Source organism: Macrobrachium nipponense, chromosome 14 (assembly GCF_015104395.2).
Source record: "Macrobrachium nipponense isolate FS-2020 chromosome 14, ASM1510439v2, whole genome shotgun sequence".
NCBI classification, from domain to species: domain Eukaryota; kingdom Metazoa; phylum Arthropoda; class Malacostraca; order Decapoda; family Palaemonidae; genus Macrobrachium; species Macrobrachium nipponense.
The window spans coordinates 83,407,211-83,419,710 of record NC_087207.1 but is presented as its reverse complement, the minus strand read 5'-3'; the positions used below and the strand labels follow the sequence as shown (position 1 = coordinate 83,419,710).

The following is a 12,500-nucleotide window of genomic DNA, read 5'->3' as shown; positions in this document are numbered from 1 at the left end:
ATGACACATTACAATTACAATTATTTTCAAACCCATAATCGCGCACAGAATATATTATCTACGCACGCAACAATTATAGAAAATTAAGCATTCGTGAGAGATCTGAAATCTAGCCCCGCCCCTTGTGAAACGTCATCAGGTACATCCAGCCAGATGACGAATAACTTTTTGTACTTTTTCGAAAATATTATAATCGTTTGAAGCATGCATAATTAATACCTTTATGTATACAGTTTGTGTTACATGTAAACTTATGTGTTCGGAAGTATATTTATATGATATGAAGTGCTAATGAGAATTTGCTGGAAGTGTTCCCTGTATCATTTTCTTCATCATTTATTCCTTTGATACCTTATATCGTATATGATGTAATTCTTATACTTTTGATATTGTTTTCCTTTTTGTGACCAAGTCGTGCAAATGCAACTGCCATTTTTTTACACTGCCTGTATCCATATTTTCTTTGTATTTATTGCATAACAATAATTATTCACAATAAGATTTGGAAAATATAATTAATCTATCCTTCTAACCTTTATCATAAAAAAGTTGCTTTAGAAAGTGAGGTATGAACACAGTGACAGAACTAGTAGCTATGTGTGTTCAAACTGGTATATTTTGTGCAATAAAACAAGGTTTGGATGACTAAATGAGAGAATGGATATTAAAAAAAACCAAACATGTGACCTCGTACAGATTTTATCATCAAGATTTTATGAAAAACACCACGCGATATGGATTAAATGTATAAAAAACTAATGGGTTCTTTAAGAAATTCAGTGGAGAAACACGGGTGTTACTCTAGTGACGTCACATTATTAGCTCCGCCCCCACTGCCGAGTTGAGCAGACCCTATATTCTTTGAATGGTTATTAAAAAAACATCAAGCATGTGACCTCTTTACAGGTTTTTATCAGATTTTATCAAAAAAAAAACCCTGCGATATGGATTAAATGGATAAAAACTAAAGCTTCTTTAAGTAATTCAGTGGATTAGCGCGGGTAGTGTTACTCTTCTGACGTCACAGTATTAGCTCCGCCCCCACTGCCGAGTTGAGCAGACCCTATTACTTTGACTCTGGTTGACATAGTCCCCACTCTCACAGGATCGTTCGTAACCTACTGTCTTCAGTAAATGCTGCTCCACTAGGTCGTTAGTAATGCATAGCTGCTAAATCATGAAAGATGGTCTCTATGATATTTTGACATAATGAAGTAAAGTGAACAGGTGAGTCAGCGCACATGTAGGGATATAACTCATGATTACTATGACGTCACACATTCTCAGATGGGCAGATGCGAAAGTAAACCATTTGAACCTGTAAAAATTTCTATCTCAAACCAGATACGGCAGATCAATAACTTTGAAAGAAAAAGATGATTATTTTATCATTTGATGAAATGAGCAATGAATGATAAGGGAGCTGATGTACAGCAAAAGTTGCATGATAAGTTTATGGTGATCAAGTTATGAAATTTTATAGGAAAATGGCAACAATTTTTCTTTTTCTTTTTTTTTTTAAGATCAAACTGAAAAGTAAATAGTGCTGCTAGAATGGTACCTACCATTCTTTATTTGTGGAAAGTGTGTAAATTCCATCATCTTGGAAATATGAATTCGAAAATTCCAGTTGTAAATAGTGAAGGTTCTGTTTTCTGAAATTGCCTCATCTAATGCAACTAGTAATAAGTAATGCCACAGCTCAATCTTTCTTCCAAATAATGGCGATTATGTTTAAATGCTTGCATATACATTAAATATTGTGTGAGACTGAATCACAATAGTCTAGTTTCTAAAATTAAAGAACTGCATTTAAATAAAAGCTGTGAAAAAAAATAACTTGTTAAGTACGCGTAACCTGTATGGTTGTTATCAATTCTATTATATTTGCTGAAATAGAAAAAAAAAGCCAAGAATGTCAGCACGGAAATCAACGGTTGACTTAGTTTTCCTTAATGAACGAATGATATAAGACTAAGAATTCTTCACATACGTAAAGACATTTTTGAGAAGAGCTGTGCTTTTGTGACTGACCGAGGTAAATGTGTTCTGTTCAGTGCATATGGTACCTGAAGTTAACCCTATTGCGAGGGTCGAAATAGCTAAAACAATGTCTTTAAGTGACAAAAAGGATTCTTTTATATGCGTATATAATACTAGCTTGTATAACATACTGAAATTCACAATGGAAGATACATCTTTTGAATCTGACAGTAGATGTGAAATGAAACTATTACGCATTTAATATTATGAAAGTTAAGGCATTTATATTACGGTAAAATGTCTAATTTTTTATCTGAGAAGATTATACGTTAAGGTGAAAAATGAGATAAGGAGCTCAGTTTGGTAATTAGCATATTTACAGATTAGTATTGAATTGTACCACCTACATTTTCAGTTTCCATAATTCCTAAAATACTTCCCAATTGCCTATAGACGTAAAAAAAAATCTTGGTATTCGAATGAATTAAAAAAAATAAAATAATTTACTGACTTGAGAGAGAGAGAGAGAGAGAGAGAGAGAGAGAGAGAGAGAGAGAGAGAGAGATAAACATTGGCTTAGGTTGAAAACGCGTCTCAAGGGTAACCACTGGAACCATGAAGCAGTTCTGCAAAGACCGTGGGTACTAAATACCCCACGGAAGTGTTAAGCTATTGAGCCAAGTCCCATGGTTGGAGGGGCTTACAGTTCCTTCTGAACTTGTATTTCTATAAATAGTGTTTGTTGGCCATGTCATTCTCTCACATCTGAGAACGTGATACTCTTCACCATTACACCTATCCTGTTTATTATAAAAACCTCGGCAATCAGTACACAGTTTCGTTCACTACTATACTGTCTGGAGATAAGCGTTTTGGGTGGAGAATAATTTTCAGAATTTTATTTTTTTCAGGACTAACACAAATAGAACACTTAATCTTTCAAAAAATCTATCTGCAGGTTCTTGAAAGAAAATTTGTGTTCGTTGCTGCGAAGCTTTCATGTCATTATATTTAAGAAAGTATGGATATGGGCGGTTCTACTTTGGACGAGAGAGGTTCTTTCCCGCTTACGTTGGCTTCGTCTTTCAGAAGGGATCCCCCATCACACCAGTCTTCACACATTTGTAAGTTATTTCTTTGAATCCCCCACAAAAGTTATTGTAATTATTTGTTTTAGTAGTTTCCTTTGTTGTGAAATTATGCAAGATAAATACAATCTTTCCTTACTGAGGTGAGATCCAGTTTATTTCAAAGTGAAGTTGTATCTGCATCTAGTCGAATTCAATAGATTTCAGCAATAAATTTCAGCTCTTTTCTCATCTTAACAAATATGATCAAAATCTTTTCATGGCAGCTACAATACTTTAGACCAGGTCAAACTATGCATATCCAGCAAACCAAAGCTATATTCAAGGAACGACAGGGAAAGAGGTCGTATTATTCAAATGAAATTTCAATTTCTTAATGCGCATATGACCTCGTAACTGGTCATTTAGGTTAATACTGTAGCAAACATTCTGCCTCTTAACATTGGTCACATATATTGGGTGTTTATGGCATAAGATCTCCTCTTTGCTTCCTTCGTTTGAGGGTACGCTAGGCCAGGGCACATTTTCCTATTCTTTCATTTACTTCCTTTAGCTCTTACTCATTTATTATTGTTTGAAGGTTCGATTTGAAACAATGGTAATTTCTTATTTAACTGCCCTGTCCCCTTGTCACTACTAGGTTTCTGTAGCATCTAAATATCTTGTCCTTTGTAATAATGTCTGCTTGTTATCTTGAATATAATAATAATAATAATAATAATAACTAATAATAATAATAATAATAAGATAATAATAATAATAATAATAATAATAATAATAATAATAATAATAATAATAAGTAATAGTGGTGGCGTAGCAGAGTGGACTAGCTAAGCAACATTAGGGCTCGTCAGTCGTTGGATGGTGACCACTTTCCTCGGCGTTGATGAGTACCAAATCCCGATGGGGTAGGATCCAGCTATGGATGGGTTTAAAAGCAAAACTCAGCAGTGATGGAAAGAAATGAAGGATTAAACGACGACGATGTAAATGGAACCTCTGGCAACAGAGGAGCTTCGTCAGGCAACCAGGTATTCAGCCCAATTGAAGGGGGAGACGGTCAGGTACTTGGAAGTCGTCATGCAGCAACTGACCACCACAACGACAGTAGCCAACAACCAGAGGGACGGAGCTACAGAGGCAAACCGAGGAAGAAATGCGACAAGAAGAAAATAAGGAAATATGGAGGACGCGTACATCAGAAGCAACCCAGGGAGATAGGATATAGAAGAATGAGAGGAAGGAAGAGGAGGAATACACCCCCAAAACAGAGCAGAGGCTGGCAGACCAAGTAAGGAAACATAAAGAAAAAGAGAAAGAGATGGACTGGAAAGAGGACATGACACATGGCAGTGAATTACAAGCTGACAAACTGAGAGATGATATCACAGAAGACAATAGGGATGATGAGGTCTCAAACAATGATACACAAAGAAACACTGACGAAGTAACAGACAGGACGGAATGGGTAGAAAAAAAAATCAGACAATGGATGAAGCCAGATACAGAGAGAACAAAGATCCCCTCTATGAAAGCCTATAACACTAAGAAATTAAGGGAGACAACAAGTGCGGTCAATGAAAATAATGAGAATAATACACGCCACCAGTATCACAGAAGCAAATAACTTGGTGCAGGAGAAAGATTAGTAGCAGAACTGATGGGGATACAAATACCAACACCATCAGCGCAAACCAACCCAACAGAAAACAAAACAGCAACCGCCTTGGAAATGGTGTCTGAAAAAGAAAATCATGGTGATGAGATCTGACTTGAGTAAACTGAAAGAAGCGATGACAAAAAAAAAGGGCTAAGAACAAGCCGAAAACAAGGGATGAACTGAATGAGAAATACAAAGAACTGGTGAGGGGAGCAAACAACGCAATACAAGATGTAATAAAGGAATAAGGGATACCAACAGAACAAACTATTTGGAACCAACCAGAAAAGACTATACAGCCAACTAAGAAAGGAAGACAACCACCAAGAAATTCCTGAAGCCGAACCAAGTAAGAGACTCTGGGAAAAATATATGGAGCAATCCGGTATCACACAACAAACATGCAACATGGCTCTAGGAACTCAGGGCAGAAGAGACAGGGAAAATAAAACAAAGATTTACTGAGATCATGACAGGCAATCAGACACCAATTAAAGAATATGCCCAACTGGAAATCCCAGGTTCTAATGAAGTCCATGGATACTTGCCCGAAAACTTCAAGGCCCTACACCTAAGAATAGCAGAACAACTCCAGCATTGTATCACAAATCACCATGCGCCCAAATGGATGACCACAGGAAGAACATCCTTAGTACAGAAAAGACAAGAATAAGGGAAATATAGCCAGTAACTACAGGCCTATCATCAGTGAAAGGCTATACAACTACCTAGAGGATGCAAACACCATCCCCCACTAACAGAAAGACTGCTGATGGAAGTACAGGGGAACAAAAAGACCAGCTCATGGTAGAGAAAATGGTAATTAAGAACAGTAAGAGAAAGAAAACTAACCTAAGCATGGCATGGATTGACTATACAAAATCCTTCGACATGATACCGCACACATGGTTAATAAAATACACAAGATCAGGCCCTAAGAACCAGATATGTTCACAGAACGATATGGATAACATCTCTCCCATACGTAGAAGTGCAATACGAAAAATAAGATCATAAACCACATAGCAAGCGAATGTCTGGCACTTGCACAGAACCAGTACAGAAACAGGCATGATTCAGTGGTAAAAGCCCTCCACTGGAGCCTGTGCAAGAAACATCAGCTACCTCGCAGTAATAAATGGTACAAGCACCAACCTGAAGGAGTGATAGAAAACAATCAGGCAAAGATCCTCTTGGACTATGGTGTCAGAACAGATAGAGTGATACGTGCAAATAGACCAGACATGAAGTTGACTTGACAAAATCAAGAAGAGGGCATTACTCACTGATGTTGCAATACCATGGGACACCAGAATTGAAAAAAGAGAAAGGGAAAAAATGGATACGTATCAAGACCTGAAAATTGAAATAAGATGTACATGAGATATGCCAGTGGAAATTGTACCCATAATCATAGGAACTCTAGGCACGATCCCAAGATTCCTGGAAAAGAATCTGGAAAAACTAGAGGCTGAAGTACCCCCAGGACTCATGCAGAAGTGTGTGATCATAGAAACGGTGCACATAGTAAGAAAAGTGATGGACTCCTAATGAGGCAGGATGCAACCTGGAACCCCACACTATAAATACCACCCAGTTGAATTGAAGGTGTGAGATAGACCAATGGGCTGGTTAAGCAACATTAGGGCTGGTCAGTCGTTGGATGGGTGACTGCTCTCCTTAGCATTGATTCCTTGGGAAAGGATCTTTGCCATAATTTCTACAGTCTACTAGCTGTAAAATGAATACCTATTCTTGATGGGGTAGGGTCCAGCTATGGTAAAAAGCAAAAACTCATCAATATTGGAAAGAAATGAAAGATTAAACGACAAGGACGTAAATGGAACCTCTGGCAACAGAGGAGCTTCGTCTGGTAGCCAGGTATTCAGACCAATTGAGGGGAAGATGACTGGAGCTACAGAAGTAAACCAGAGGAAGAAATGAACAAGAGAAGAAAATAAGGAAATATGGAGATGCTACAACAGAAGCAACCAGATGGAGAGAGGATATAGAAAGCAAGGTTGGTCAACATCTTGGGAATGAGAGGAGTAACAAACCCTCAAAGCAGAGGCTGGCAGAACAAGTAAGGAACATAAAGAAAAAGAAATGGCACTCCCAACAGAAAGAGAATAACTTGAAAGGGAAATGACACACGGCAACGAATTACAAGAAGACGAACTTAGAGATAATGCTACAAATGACGACAGGGATGATGAGGTATCAAACAACGACACACGAAGAAACACTGACGAAGTCAACAAACAGGACGGAATGGATAGAAAAGATCAGACAATGGATGGAGCCAGGTACAGAGAGAACAAAGATCTCCATGAAAGCCTCCTACACCAAGAAATTAAGGAAGAAAAACAAGTGAGATCAATAAAAATAATTGGAATAATACACACCACCAGTATCAAAAAAATAAATAATTTGGCATATGCAGGAGCAAGATTAGTAACAGAACTGATGGAGATACGAACACCAGCGCCACCAGCACTGCAGAAACAAAACAGCAACTCTGCCTTGGAAAAGGCGCCTGGAAAAGCAAATCATGGTGATGAGATCTGACTTGAGTAAACTGAAAGAGATAACATAAAAAAGGCTAAAAAGCAAGGAAACAAGGGATGAACTAAACAAGAAATACAAAGTACAGGAGAGGGGACTAAACAACACAATAGAAGATGTAAAAAACAAAAAAGAGGCTTAAGGCCAAAGCACATAAGATCCAACGGTACCTGAACAGGAATAAGGGATACCAACAGAACAAACTATTCAGAAACCAACTAGCAAAAACTATACAGTCAACTAAGAGGGGAAGACAACCACCAAGAAATTCTTGAAGCCGAACCAAATAAGAGACTCTGGGAAAAATATATGGAGCAATCCGGTATCACACAATAAACATGCAACATGGCTCCAGGAAGTCAAGGCAGAAGAAACAGGGAGAATAAAACAAAGATTCACAGAGATCACGAGACACAGTCAGACAGCAACTAAAGAAAATGCCAAACTTGGAAAGCCCCAGGTCCTGATAAAGTCCATGGATAATGCTCAAAAACTTCGAGGCTCTACACCCAAGAATAGCAGAATAACTTCAGCATTGTATCACAAATCACCATGCGCCTAAATGGATGACCACAGGAAGAACATCCTTAGTCCAGAAAGACAAGAGTAAAGGAAATATAGCCAGTATATCACCTGAGTACTAATAATGTGGAAGTTACTAACAGGTATCATCAGTGAAAGGCTATACAACTAACTAGAGGATATAAACACCATCCCCCACCAACGGAAAGTCTGCAGAAGGAAGTGTAGGGGCACAAAAGATCAGCTTCTGATAGACAAAATGGTAATGAAGAACAGTAAGAGAGGAAAACCAACCTAAGCATGACATAGATAGACTATAAGAAAACTTGACAAGATACCACACACATGGCTAATAGATTACCAGAAAATATATGGGACAGAGGAAAACTCCATCAGATTCCTCAAAAATACAATGCACAAACTGGAATAAGACTAGCAGAGGTTAATATCAGGAGAGGGATCTTCTAGGGTGACTCACTGTCACCACTACTTTTCGAAGTAGCCATGATTCCATGACAAAAAGTACTGCAGAAATTGGATATTGGGTACTAACTCAAGAAAAGAGGCAATAGAATTAACCATCTGATGTTCGTGCACGACATCAATCTGTATGGTAAGAGCATCAAGGAAATAGATACCCTAATCCAGACTGTAAGGATTGTATCTGGGGACATCAGGATGAACTTTGGAATATAATCATGTGCCTTAGTCAACATACAAAAGAGCAAAGTAACAAGGATTGAAGGGATAAAGCTACTAGATGGGAAACAACATCACACACATAGATGAGACGGGATACAAATAGCTGGGAATAATGAAAGGGAGGGGATATAAAAACATCAAGAGATGAAGGACACAATCAGGAAAGAATATATGCAGAGGACTCAAGGTGATACTCAAGTCAAAACTCAATGCCAGAAATATGATAAAAGAACAATAAAAACACATGGTCAGTATCAGTAATCAGATACAGTGCAGGAATAGTGGAATGGACGAAGGCAGAACTCCGCAACATAAACCAGAAAACGATGAAACATTTGACGATACACACAGCACTACACCCAAAAGCAAATATAGGCAGACTATACATAACACAAAAGGAAGGAGGGAGGGGACTCTTAAGCATAACTGACTCTCTCAACATCAAGAATAGAGCACTGGGGCAATATCTGAAAACCAGTGAAGACGAGTGGCTCAGGCGTGCATGGGAAGGAGGACTGGTAAAAGTAGGTGAAGACCCAGAAATATACAGAGACAGGTGAATGACAAACAGAACAGAGGAATGGCAAAACAAAACAATGCACAGACAAAATATATGAGACAGACTAAAGAACTAGCCAGTGATGACACATGGCAATGGCTACAGAGGGGAAAGCTCAAGAAGAAAACTGAAGAAATGATAACAGCAGCACCAAGGATCAGGCCCTAAGAACCAAATATGTTCAAAGAACGATAGATGAAATAATATCTCTCCCATACGTAGGAAGTGCATTACGAAAAATGAAACCATAAACATATAGCAAGCGAATGTCCGGCACATGTACAGAACCAGTATAGAATGAGGCATGATTCAGTGGCAAAAGCCCTCCACTAGATCCTGTGCAAGAAACATCAGCTACCTTGCAGTAATAAGTGGTACAACCACCAACCTGAAGGAGTGATAGAAAATAATCAGGCAAAGATCCTCTTGGACGATGGTATCAGAACAGGTAGGGTGATACGTGCAAAATAGAACAGACGTGAAGTTGATTGACATAATCAAGAAGAAAGTATCGCTCATTGATTGTCGCAATATCATGGGACACCAGAGTTGAAGAGAAATAAAGGGAAAATTGGAGAAGTATCAAGACCTGAAAATAGAAATAAGAAGGATATGGGATATGCCAATGGAAATTGTACCCATAATCATAGGAACACTAGGCACAATCCAAAAGATCCCTGGACAGGAATCTGGAAAAACTAGTGGCTGAAGTAGCTCCAGTGCTCATGCAGAAGTGTGTGATCCTAGAAACGTCGCTCATAGTAAGAAAAGTAACGGACTCCTAAGTTAGGCAGGATGCAACTTGGAACCCCACACTATAAATACCACCCAGTCGAATTGGAGGACTATGATAGCCCAAATAATAATAATAATAATAATAATAAAATAATAATAATAATAATAATAATAATAATAATAATAATAATAATAATAATAATAATAATAATAATCCAGACTGTAAGGATTGTATCTGGGACATCAGGATGGAGTTTGGAATAGAAAAATGCGCCTTAGTCAACATACAAAATGGGCAAAGTACAAGGACTGAAGGGATAAATCTTCCAGATAGGAGCAACATCAAACACATAGATGAGAAGGGATACAAATACCTGGGAATAATGGAAGGAGGGGATATAAAACACCAAGAGATGAAGGACACGTTCAGGAAAGAATATATGCAGAGACTCACGGCGATACTCAAGTCAAAACTCAATGCGGGAATATGATAAAAGCCATAAGCACATGGGCAGTGTTAGTAATCAGATACAGCGCAGGAATAGTGGAATGAACGAAGGCAGAACTCCGCAACATAAACCAGAAAACTAGGAAACATATGACAATACACAAAGCACTACACCCAAGAGCTAATATGGACAGACTATACATAACACGAAAGGAAGGAGGGAGAGGACTACTAAGCATAGAGGACTGCGTCAACATCGAGAACAGAGCACTGGGGCAATATCTGAAACCAGTGAAGACGAATGGCTAAAGAGTGCATGGGAAGAAGGACTGATAAAAGTAGACGAAGACCCCGAAATATACAGAGAGGAGAATGACAAACAGAACAGAGGACTGGCACAACAAACCAATGCACGGACAATACATGAGGCAGACTAAAGAACTGGCCAGCGATGACACATGGTAATGGTTACAGAGGGGAGAGCTCAAGAAGGAAACTGAAGGAATGATAACAGCGGCACAAGATCAGGCCCTAAGAACCAGATATATTCAAAGAACGATAGATGGAATTAACATCTCTCCCATGTAGGAAGTGCAATACGAAAAATAAGATCATAAACCACATAGCAAGCGAATGTCTGGCACTTGCACAGAACCAGTACAAAAAGAGGCATGATTCAGTGGTAAAAAGCCCTCCACTGGAGCCGGTGCAAGAAACATCAGCTACCTTGCAGTAATAAGTGGTATGAGCACCAACCTGAAGGAGTGATAGAAAACGATTAGGCAAAGATCCTCTTGGACTATGGTATCAGAACAGATAAGGTGATACGTGCAAACAGACCAGACGTGACGTTGATTGACAAAATCAAGAAGACAGTACCACTCATTGATGTCGCAATACCATGGGACACCAGAGTTGAAAAGAAAGAAAGGAAACAATGGATAAGTATCAAGACCTGAAATAGAAATAAGAAGGATTTGGGATATGCCAGTGGAAATTGTACCCATAATCATAGGAACACTAGGCACGATCCTAAGATCCCTGAAAAAGAATCTGGAAAAAATAGAGGCTGAAGGAGCTCCAGGACTCATGCAAAAGAGTGTGATCCTAGAAACGGCGCACATAATAAGAGGAGTGATGGACTCCTAAGTAGGCAGGATGCAACCCGGAACCCCACACTATAAATATCACCCAGTCGAATTGGATGACTGTGATAAAGCAAAAAAAAAGATAATAATAATAAATAAAAATAACCATTATTATTATTATTATTAATTATTATTATCTTATTATTTATTCGATTATTGATTATTATTTATTATTATTTATTATTTAATATTATTTATTGATTATTAACTTATATTTTCCACTCATGAAGTTCTCTTATATAAAAGCAATGATTCATTCTTCACCAAGTTGCACATCCAACAACTCCATTCCAAACCTCCAGCTTTATTGCATATTACACGATTATTCTGTAATTGATTTGCGTATATTTCATAAGCTTTCATTAATTGCCTTCTTATGGTTTCTCCGCCATACCTTTAGCAATACCTTTGTAAATTTTAAATTTGATGATCTTTCAGTGATTGTTTACAATATGTTTTCCAAAACTTTCGGTGGAAACTCTTCTTATATTCAAGTCTTTAGTAAAAACAGTCTGTATATTTGCTAAACCTTTAGTGATAGTTCTTCTCAATAAAATGCCCTTAACCTCCATTAATGCATTCTATTGATTCCTTCGGCTTTAAGCAATAACTTTATGTGTATGCTGTGGCTAGTCAGTAATAGATTTCTGCCAAGTTATATTCGTAATGATCAGGGATCAGTTGCCTTGATGCATATTCTCCAACGTTTCCAACAAAGGCATCTTCTTCCATTTAATCCTCCATTCTACTCATGTCCCTCTACCTCCAATAGGTTCCACTAAAGTCACCTTCCCCCGCCTCCTCATTCACTTATAGCTTTTAATGTCTTCCTAAACCATCGGCAGCAAATTTCTAAACATCTCTAAACTTGCTGTAATGTATGTATTGTTTTTAGTTCCACCAATACTTTCTATATGTTATCAAGCCTTCATGAGTAGTTTTATATAAATTTCATTGCACGAACTTTCTAAATATTACTATTTGAGAAAAGAAAAATGTTTCATGCTCTTTAAACAGGATTTTTATCTTTGTCGAAATTGTGTCTAAACTTATGTCATTTTTAAACTGAATAAATTTTTTACAGCATACT

General features: G+C 37.8%; 1 long non-coding RNA gene across 1 annotated transcript in view; it reads left to right on the top strand.

Moving 5' to 3' along the window:
* The first annotated feature begins 2,954 nt into the window (after nt 1-2,954).
* LOC135226330 (uncharacterized) overlaps nt 2,955-12,500 on the top strand; it is an 82,364-nt gene continuing 72,818 nt past the window's right edge. Inside the window, exon 1 of the long non-coding RNA XR_010317201.1 lies at nt 2,955-3,107. This is a non-coding gene — a long non-coding RNA (uncharacterized LOC135226330). The remainder of the gene's footprint in view (nt 3,108-12,500) is intronic.